Here is an 11,953-nt window from a genome sequence, read left to right as displayed (position 1 = left end):
AATATGAATTATATCTTTGATGTGTTTCATTCCCATTTTGATCTGATACAAAATGTTTGTTCAAATTTGTGAAAGTGTTACATTTTAAATTTATATAGTTTAGAAGTGTCACCTTGCGCACACATAGAACAAATGATAATTTGTTTGGCGGGATATGCATTTTTTATACGAAAAAGTGACTCCTGCTCATTACCAAGCTAGTACATTCTAAAATGATGGTGCTTCCTTAGAAACAACAGCTGTGAGAGATTGTCACTTGGGAAGATCTCAAAACCGGAAAAATACAAACGTTTTTTGTAACGTTGAATATCGGTTTTGTTTTATGGTAAATATGTATCATTCTTTTACATTTGAAATTAAAGTTTTAAGTTCCTACTACTACAATATTTATACTTCTTTGCTAACAGTGTCCAGTGTTCACTGAGATTAGTAGAATCTCTCACCCCTTAAGTGTGAAATAGTGGAATCTCAATCCGAGGGGAGAAGATTCTTAAGTTGCCAAACATGAGACTTTGTCAAGTGTTTTGCAACTTAAGAATCTTTCCCCGAGGGTTGAGATTCCCCTGTCTCACCCCCAAGAGAATGAATTATTCTTTTTTTCTTACCTTTTTTGACAATTGTTCATCATATACAGAATATAATGTTAACATTACAGGCTAAATTCAGGGCTGATGTGACATTATCGCTTAATGGAATCTTCCCCTACCTTGAGGGTATGAAAAGGAAATCTCCCACCCAAGGGATGATGTTTTTGGTTGTCTCAACTGAGGCTCTGCCGAGGGTTAGACAACCCAAAACAAATCACCCTGAGGGTTGGAAATTTCTCTGTCACACCCTCAAGGTAGGGGATGATTATTTTTTCTCCCATCCTATTATTTCAGTCACAACTCTGCCATGTTTGTAAACAAAAACAAATGTGGGGTATGAATATCGTCATTCACTTTTACTGGTGACACTTTTTATAACGACACAATTTAACACGTGCTTATCTGCACAAGGCTATCTCCCCCTAGGGGTTGACAAGCTGACCTTTCCCGGCTAAAACAGGAGACACACCTGTGAAGGGTGGGAGAAAAGAATATCTCACACCGGGAAAATGTGGATACACCTGTCCAGGGTAAAAGAATAATAGAATCTTTCACCCCCTTGGGGGCGAGATAGGAGAATCTCAACCGGAGGGGGAAGATTATAAAGTTGCCAAACACGAGGCTCTGCCGAGTGTTTGGCAACTTAAGAATCTTTCCCTGAGGGTTGAAATTCCCCTATCTCACCCACAAGTGGGGGAATGATTCTTTTTCTCTTACCCTGTTCTCCCATTGTGTATCATATACACAATGTAATTAATGATAACGTTACATGCTAAATTCAGGGTTGAGGTGACGACGTTGATTAATTGTTGACGTGACGTCATTGTATTGTTGAAGTGACGTCATGCCATTGTTATGAATAGGGGAATCCGCCCGTCTCAACCCTAGGGTGAGACAAGGAAATCTCACACCGGTAAAAGTGCGGATACACCTGTCCAGGGTAAGAGAAAAGAATGCTCCTTCGCGCTTCAGCAGTGGAAGAAATTTGACATGTTGCAACTTGCCTATGAGTGCCTCTCATACAAAATTCAATTACGCTAATTATTTTTCAGAATTTAGCTCAAATAATGTATGTAACCTTGTTTAATGAATAGAACGGTTATTGCCCGATGTCAACAAACAATTATGACGTCATAATAATGATGACAACGACAATCAGTCCATGGCATTCATAGCCTAAATGAATGTCAACTGGACTTGGTAGGGTTATATAGTGGCATTGCCATACGATGGAAAATATATCCTTGTGTATGTCAAACAGGTCACGTAGTATGAGACATAAAATGAAGAAATGGTTGTGTGGAAATATATAACATGTGGAATTACCTATAACCTATGATAAGACAATGATTCGAGGCTCATGAAAAAATATTCTCTTACCCTGGACAGGTGTATCCGCACTTTTACAGAAGTGAGATTTCCTTGTCTCACCCTATTCATAACAATGGTATGACGTCACTTCAACATTACCATGACGTCACGTCAACAATTCATTAACGCCACGTCATCCCTGAATTTAGCCTGTGACGTTAACATTACACTTTGTATATATATATATGATACACCATGGGTGAATACTGAACAGGGTCAGAAAAAAAGGATCATTCACCCCCTTGTGGGTGAGATAGGTGTATCTCAACCTTCTTTCCCCGAGGGTTGAGATTCATCTAAGCTGACAAACACTTGGCAAAGCCTTTGGCAACTTAAGAATCTTCCCTCTCGGGTTGAGATTCCCCTATCTCATCCCAAGGGTGTGGAAGATTCTATTAGTCTCTGTATGACCAAGGGGTATAAATGAACTTCAAATTATAAATGTCGTTTCAAAGCATTCATTTAAATATTAGGTCGCTAAAGAGTCTGACATGTTATGAGTCTGGTGAACTATTTTTATGAAGACATCAGCCTTAATTCCTAATTATTGACTACATTAACTATCGAACATTTTAGCTAATGTACAAATTATTAAAATTCCTTTTTTTTCAATATGACCTTAAACTTAAGTTAAAGCAAAGGAGCCTTAAGTAATACACAAAAAAATGTAATATAGACATTGCAGTTTTGACAGCACATTTTAGTGCAGATACATATCGACAAAAACCATGATGATGATATCAATGGCGTTATTTAACTCCTGACATACAAGTGATTAATTAGCAACAGTGTATTAACACCCTAATTATGTAACATACCACCAGCCAACCACTGACACACTTTTTATAAGCCATTCAGCCATAATGAAATATAATAATTTATAAAATGTCTGACCTACATAGGAACAGAGCAGTATTTTACTTCTATATATCTTTGACAGCTAATGTGGCCTTTCGCAAAATATTGGAATAACGTGCTATAAAGTGACCATCGGGTTGTAACTTGCCTGATGATGCTGTCAGGTGTGGATCCACAGGTGATGACAGTCTACGGCAATGCCTACACCAAACTTCCTCCATTGATCAACCGTAGCGACGCCTGGTGGTAAATTTTGCGCGTAGCCTCAATGACATCAAATTTCGCAGAAGAGGGGCGTTGTTCCAAGAATTTTCCGACGGATTGTCAAACTCTTTACGCACATTGTCTTCATTATCATGAAGCTACTTCGTCATACCGAAACACTGTATTATTAAAATATTTATCTTGTATATGCATTTGTTATTAATTACAAAAGTTGAACAAGAATAATTAATATTTATTAAGTATAGAGACGTGTATACTACCATCACGGACTTAGATAACCATGCACGAGTTTAGATAGCAATCTAATATTCCGTGTTATTACATATGTCTTTGGTATGCATCATATTTGTTTTTATGTCACATAGCACCGGAATGTGCTATCTAAGTCCGTGGCCACAGACAGAGATGCATACATGTTTCTGGTCACGGCAGCCCGAGTTTCCTGTGGCCCTGACACCAGGCTTAGACATTTACGCAGCACATCATCGTAAAAAAGTTTGAGTCTATTACCGTTAAGTACTGTACACTCTTACAATTAAAATAAAATCTGTATATAGTGTTATATATGGGGCAAAGAAGTAATTCCAACAGTGAGGACACTGAAGTTTAGGTTGTCAAATTTTCGGAGCGTTCCGCTCCTTTTTCAAGACACAGTGAAACAGAACAGTTACATGTAGTGTTATATATATATAATACTGTAGTCCCATCTGGGATCCATGGCAGGCAAACCTTACCCATAAAGTTGAAATGGTACAGATAAGAGCCGCCAGGTACACCCTTGGGTGCTATAACTACACCAGTAGTGTTACAGAAATGCTCCAAACCCTGAACTGGCAATCCCTTGAACAACGCCAAAAAATGACCTCCACCATATTACTATATAAAATCATAAACGACCTTGTGGCATATGATGGCAACCTCCAAATTCTCCAGCGAACCTAACAACACAAATTCCAGATTCCACATAGCTCCACAAATTATCATGCAAATTCATTCTTTCCTAGATCAATTCGTACCTGGAACAGCCTCCCAACCTTCATCGCCGACAGTGCAGACCTCTCAACACTGAAGGCAAATCTCCTCTCTCACAAATTCTAAGCGTCCATGTTGTTTTTATCATATAGTTCTAAAAATAAAAATAAAAATACTTGTTTTTAACCGATCTCTCTGACGCCTCTAAATAGTGTTCAGTATATTGAACGTTTTAGAGTATCCTGTTGAAGTTGAAGTAATATGGTCTTGACACTTAGTTCTATATATTCAAACGTCAACATTTGTATTGAAAATCTATAGTTGTCTCTGATTTGCACTATACCCCGGATTTCCCCAAGGAGTTCTTTTGAAAATGGTGATCCAAACATCAGGAAAAACATTTTCCGTTCGGTGAAAATATAGTACCATCCTCACACTTGTATGGAACACCAAATTAACATAGATCTCTATATTCAATTACTTGTATCTGTATTCAAATTTGAAGACATGTCCATTTTAATTAAAGATGTGTTCAATTCAATTGGAGATAGGTTCAATTCAATTGAGGATTTGTTGTATTTGTACCTAGGTTCAATTCAATTGGATATGGTTACCCATAATTGTACACGTTTTTGATTATTTTAAAGTAGGTATGAAATCAGACTAAAATATCCCTTTTATACTCTAGTAAAAACCGACATATCTGATGACAAGAAAGTTAGACAGTTAATATTTTGATGTGCATAGTGCTCGAAATTGTAGGGATTTAACATTAAAAATTAAATAATATAATATATCGTCAGTAATAATTTATCAAATGATGTGAGTTAAGGTACGTTCTCATTCGATAATGCACGTGTAAAATATCCATTTTTATTCTTTAAACCAATGAAACATTGTCTTTGAAATAAGAAAATTCAATAAAGACATCGGTATCTGTATTACATATCTCCAAACTAGAGTATCTTATAGCAGATAAACTCCAGGTATCAATTTCTGGAAGAAAGTATCTTCAACCGAGATTAATGAGCCGTATATTTGTGGCAGTGCTGTATTTTAGGTTATTTTGTAATAAGAGTTTAATTCAAATTATTAAACTATATAGTATTGTCTAAGTGAGAATGCTTAAGTTGTACGTATGTCTGACGTACTTAACTATTTTTATATACCGATTCTCCTACTCGTTCAACCGTTTGTCTGGTCAACGTGTTTGTTACCTGTGCTGTTTTGTTATGTAAATGTCTTGTCACGTGATCCCATGTCAGCTCGTGCACTTGTACGTCTTGTATCTTCACTCCCGCACTGGACAGAGACCAGACCAGACATAGAAACCTATACCGACATATATTATACCGACTGCGGTGAACAGAACTCTACTAATTTCAGAGTAAGTGTATGAAACATATTAGTATTGAGCTATTTGAAATACTATATTTTAGAGTAACCTTTATGGAATTAGTATGTTTGCATTTGTTAAAATATTTGAAGAAGTTAAAATATCTGTCTTTGATAAACGTATTTTTGGGTGTGGTTTCCATTATCTTTTTATGGAAACTGTAATTCACTCTAAAGTATTTTAAAAGTAATTTGCTAAACATGTTTACTATATATTAAGTTTTGTTATTTTCCTTTTCAACAGAACCATAGACCTATTATGTAGGCAACGTATATTATACGTAGAGCTATCATCATTAGACCCCTGTCGGAGCGATAGGGTAGGTATTGTTAATATAAGGCACTATTTAATTATCTCGTAATTATCATAGTTCATGTGCAAAATTGGTAAATTCTATAATTTATCATGTACAAGTGTTTCAAATGTATTGTATTAAATTCGTAATAATAATTGCAACCGTTACGGGTATGGTGTATCTTTATGTAAAGCTAATTTTATGTCCATTGTATAATGTAGATCTTTTATGTATTGAATATGTGCTTATACGTTTTATTTGTGCTATTGCAGGGTCTTTCGACTCCAATAAAACGATTGAATAACTAGGAATTTGCTTCTTCGTGATTTGTAAGAATTTGTGTAGCACCTGAACCCGGCTACATATTTATGTTAAAATGATTTTTTCAAAAACATTTTTTAAGGAGCGAGAAGACATACACATTTTTAATCAATAAAGATGATTGATATTATCAAAAATATGTACCTAACGGCATATTCCATGAAATGCTCGATAACATTCCTGAAGGTGAATTTCGGGTTGGTATATAGCTCCCGAGACTTTTTTTCATTGTTTTCTTCCTGATGTATGGCGACAATTTCTGCCACCAGTTAATTTGATTCGAGATACTTATATCCCTGAGCGGTCTTGTCGTGATAATCAAGTCGATTTATCATGATAGTTATCTCGCTATCAAGTTAACTGACTCATATTTTGAATCGTTTATGCACTTCTATACTATAATTCCTCAGTAATTTTCCATGTTTCTGAGAGACTGTTAGTGTTATATGTTATCTCTCTATGGTCATTCACAAATTAACACTCTTCCAGAACAATCAATTCTGATTTTTCTTGCTGATTTCCATTGGCATTCCTTCAAAAAACTTTCACATGCCAAATCCACAGAGTGTTCAAAGTGTTCACCAATCTGTATGCGTTTTTTTATGTATCTTCTTGATTTATCCCCCAGAAGTTGTCGACAAGGACATTTGTGATTGGATATCAGGTTGTCTCTTATACTGGAGCGTAAGCAAGATATCGAGTGAACTAAAAAAACCACATACCTCCCTTCAAAATGCAAGGAATTGAAAGTCATTAAACTGAAAAACACGATTTTTATTTCTTCCTTATTTCGAATTATTTTATTATATATTATGTTACCATGCACAGCATGGTGTCTTTTTTAGATGTCAATTTAAATGGAGTTGCCTCTCTTTGTACACACCTGACATCGTCGATTGGTATCTATAAAACATTTTCTTGGTAATCGGAGACAAGCTGAGTTCTTATTTTTAAATTTCTCAGTTGTTTTGTTCCAATTAAATACTTTTTTGTGTGTAAACCTTTGTCGTATTGCTTTATTTATACAGATGCTTTGTATGACAATAGGATGATATATACCAAATCGGATGGCTGACTAGATTGTAATAGTCATAAAAAAGTAAACGAAATTGATACAAAATAAATCCCATGACACATTAGCTGTATTTTCAAACTAAACGTAAGAGAAATCAACCACAAATACATTCATTATTAGGTATAGGACAATATACATTTATATTCATTGCTAGGTTTGAAAAAAGTATATTTATCTTTAGCTTTGGGAAAGTCATCCTCGAAATTCTAGGTTCTTACGTATTTAGTACATTAATCTGGTCACATCTCACGTACTTAGTACATTAATCTGGTCGCATCTTACGTACTTAATACATTAGTCTGGCTACATCTTACTAACTTAGTACATTCATCTGGTCACATCTTACTTACTTACATTGAAGAACATTAATCTTATCACACCTCACATACACTGTTAACATCTTACGTAATTACTACATTAATCTGGTCTGTCCTCCGCTACACTGCACCCCTCACGTACTTGGTACATTAATCTGGTCTGTCCTCCGCTACACTGCACCCCTCACGTACTTGGTACATCAATCTGGTCACGTCTGTATATTCATTGCTAGGTTTGAAAAAAGTATATTTATCTTTAGCTTTGGGAAAGTCATCCTCGAAATTCTAGGTTCTTACGTATGTAGTACATTAATCTTGTTACACCTCACGTACACTGTTAACATCTTACGTATTTAATACATTAGTCTGGTCACATCTTACTTATTTAATACATTCCTCTGGTCACACCTCACGTACTTAATACATTAGTCTGGTCACGTCTTACGTACTTCGTATATTAATCTGGTCACATCTTACGTAATTAGTACATTAATCTGGTCACATCTTACGGAGTTTATATATTAGTCTGGTCACATCTTACTTACTTAGTACATTAATCTGGTCACGTCTTACTTAGTACATTAATCTGGTCACGTCTTACTTACTTAGTACATTCATCTGGTCACATCTCGCGTACTTAATACATTAATATGGTCAGGTCTTACGTACTTAGTACAATAATCTGGTCACATCTTACGTACTTAGTACATTAATCTGATCACATCTTACTTACTAAATACATTAGTCTGGTCACGCCTTACGAACTTGGTACATTAGTCTGGTCACCCCTCACGTACTTGGTACATTAATCTGGTCACGTCTGTCGTACGCTACACTGCACCCCTCACGTAATTATTTCATTAATCTGGTCACGTCTGTCCTACGCTACACTGCACCCCTCACGTACTTAGTACATTAATCTGGTCACGTCTGTCCTACGCTACACGGCACCCCTCACGTACTTAGTACATTAATCTGATCACGTCTGTCCTACGCTACAATTAATCTGGTCACGTCTGTCGTACGCTACACTGCACCCCTAACGTACTTAGTACATTAATCTGGTCCTTTCTGTCCTACGTTACACTGTACCCCTCACGTACTTAGTATATTAATCTGATCACGTCTGTCCTACGCTACACTGCACCCCTCACGTACTTAGTACATTAATCTGGTCACGTCTGTCCTACGCTACACTGCACCCCTCACGTACTTAGTACATTAATCTGGTCACGTCTGTCCTACGCTACACTGCACCCCTCACGTACTTAGTACATTAATCTGGTCACGTCTGTCCTACGCTACACTGCACCCCTCACGTACTTAGTACATTAATCTGGTCACGTCTGTCCTACGCTACACTGCACCCCTCACGTACTTAGTACATTAATCTGGTCACGTCTGTCCTACGCTACACTGCACCCCTCACGTACTTAGTACATTAATCTGGTCACGTCTGTCCTACGCTACACTGCACCCCTCACGTACTTAGTACATTAATCTGGTCACGTCTGTCCTACGCTACACTGCACCCCTCACGTACTTAGTACATTAATCTGGTCACGTCTGTCCTACGCTACACTGCACCCCTCACGTACTTAGTACATTAATCTGGTCACGTCTGTCCTACGCTACACTGCACCCCTCACGTACTTAGTACATTAATCTGGTCACGTCTGTCCTACGCTACACTGCACCCCTCACGTACTTAGTACATTAATCTGGTCACGTCTGTCCTACGCTACACTGCACCCCTCACGTACTTAGTACATTAATCTGGTCACGTCTGTCCTACGCTACACTGCACCCCTCACGTACTTAGTACATTAATCTGGTCACGTCTGTCCTACGCTACACTGCACCCCTCACGTACTTAGTACATTAATCTGGTCACGTCTGTCCTACGCTACACTGCACCCCTCACGTACTTAGTACATTAATCTGGTCACGTCTGTCCTACGCTACACTGCACCCCTCACGTACTTAGTACATTAATCTGGTCACGTCTGTCCTACGCTACACTGCACCCCTCACGTACTTAGTACATTAATCTGGTCACGTCTGTCCTACGCTACACTGCACCCCTCACGTACTTAGTACATTAATCTGGTCACGTCTGTCCTACGCTACACTGCACCCCTCACGTACTTAGTACATTAATCTGGTCACGTCTGTCCTACGCTACACTGCACCCCTCACGTACTTAGTACATTAATCTGGTCACGTCTGTCCTACGCTACACTGCACCCCTCACGTACTTAGTACATTAATCTGGTCACGTCTGTCCTACGCTACACTGCACCCCTCACGTACTTAGTACATTAATCTGGTCACGTCTGTCCTACGCTACACTGCACCCCTCACGTACTTAGTACATTAATCTGGTCACGTCTGTCCTACGCTACACTGCACCCCTCACGTACTTAGTACATTAATCTGGTCACGTCTGTCCTACGCTACACTGCACCCCTCACGTACTTAGTACATTAATCTGGTCACGTCTGTCCTACGCTACACTGCACCCCTCACGTACTTAGTACATTAATCTGGTCACGTCTGTCCTACGCTACACTGCACCCCTCACGTACTTAGTACATTAATCTGGTCACGTCTGTCCTACGCTACACTGCACCCCTCACGTACTTAGTACATTAATCTGGTCACGTCTGTCCTACGCTACACTGCACCCCTCACGTACTTAGTACATTAATCTGGTCACGTCTGTCCTACGCTACACTGCACCCCTCACGTACTTAGTACATTAATCTGGTCACGTCTGTCCTACGCTACACTGCACCCCTCACGTACTTAGTACATTAATCTGGTCACGTCTGTCCTACGCTACACTGCACCCCTCACGTACTTAGTACATTAATCTGGTCACGTCTGTCCTACGCTACACTGCACCCCTCACGTACTTAGTACATTAATCTGGTCACGTCTGTCCTACGCTACACTGCACCCCTCACGTACTTAGTACATTAATCTGGTCACGTCTGTCCTACGCTACACTGCACCCCTCACGTACTTAGTACATTAATCTGGTCACGTCTGTCCTACGCTACACTGCACCCCTCACGTACTTAGTACATTAATCTGGTCACGTCTGTCCTACGCTACACTGCACCCCTCACGTACTTAGTACATTAATCTGGTCACGTCTGTCCTACGCTACACTGCACCCCTCACGTACTTAGTACATTAATCTGGTCACGTCTGTCCTACGCTACACTGCACCCCTCACGTACTTAGTACATTAATCTGGTCACGTCTGTCCTACGCTACACTGCACCCCTCACGTACTTAGTACATTAATCTGGTCACGTCTGTCCTACGTTACACTGCACCCCTCACGTACTTAGTACATTAATCTGGTCACGTCTGTCATGCGCTACACTGTACCCCTCACGTACTTAGTACATTAATCTGGTCTGTCCTACGCTACACTGAACCCCTCACGTACTTAGTACATTAATCTGGTCACGTCTGTCCTATGTTACACTGCACCCCTCACGTACTTAGTACATTAATCTGGTCACGTCTTTCGTACGCTACACTGCACCCCTCACGAAATATAAGTCTCTGTACGCGCAACATTGTTGATGTAGACTTGCGCGACACTTTGATGTAGATCAAAAGAATCGTCAGCGAAACCGAAAAAAGTACCGGCTTTGAAGTATGGTGTCGCTCCTTTGTAATCTTCAAAGGACATGTATTTGCCTAGTGACACGTATTATTTTCACCTGAAATCGATAAATACATGAATCTTGTCAACCTGCCTGCACAACTTAACCTTGAACTAGCAATGACGAGCTTATGATCACTACTCCTCTGCTTACTTCGACATTTCACAAACCTCCTAATCACAATCTGATCGAGCTGCTTGCTGTTATTTCCGTTTTGATTTGCTTATGAATATCCATGTGCTGTAATTCACGTGATTCAATATCCATATTATGTCTTGGGGATGAGTTATAAACGTTTTTTCGTTGACGATGACGTATCCTTGCTTTCTCGTGATTTCTTCGCATTCTTTGTTATCTTTTAATATTTTTGCATATTGTACTCATCACCACCGGTATGACATGTTCGGATATCTTTTATTTAACGCCATGTAGTTGCCTGTGGTCTTGTTTTTGTTTATTAATATTACTGGCCCTACTAAAATATGACGTTTTGTTAGAAAAAGTTTAAACAGACAGGCTGATATTTTAAACAACAGGCACCGTAGTCTATTTGTTTCCCCCAATTATCTCATTGCTGATAATTTAACACTGCAAAATGGTAAGTTGTATATGTAAGTTGTACATTTGCGATATCAAATAAGTAAATAAAATGAAATAGATCATACTTATTTCAGAGGATGAAACTATTATCACAAGGTAATGGTAGTATTCCGTTTAGTCTTCAATGTTAAATACCATAATCATGATGTTTCTCTCAAAGATTCTTGTACGGTGTATGTACAATATAATTATGTTATATGGGATTTTACCGTCTATATTACTTCTTTGACCCATAAAATATAATTAAGAT

At 38.5% G+C, this 11,953-nt stretch overlaps 1 long non-coding RNA gene across 1 annotated transcript; it reads left to right on the top strand.

Moving 5' to 3' along the window:
- The first annotated feature begins 5,291 nt into the window (after positions 1-5,291).
- On the top strand, positions 5,292-6,059 carry LOC110458169. The gene is made up of 3 exons (XR_002463770.1): positions 5,292-5,400; positions 5,653-5,728; positions 5,977-6,059. It is a non-coding gene; the product is annotated as an uncharacterized LOC110458169 (long non-coding RNA).
- The last annotated feature ends 5,894 nt before the right edge of the window (positions 6,060-11,953 follow it).

The sequence above is a fragment of the Mizuhopecten yessoensis genome, unplaced genomic scaffold (genome assembly GCF_002113885.1).
Source record: "Mizuhopecten yessoensis strain PY_sf001 unplaced genomic scaffold, ASM211388v2 scaffold9467, whole genome shotgun sequence".
Classification (NCBI taxonomy): Eukaryota; Metazoa; Mollusca; class Bivalvia; order Pectinida; family Pectinidae; genus Mizuhopecten; species Mizuhopecten yessoensis.
Note: the sequence above shows the minus strand (reverse complement) of the source record. Positions and strands in the feature narration are given on the sequence as shown.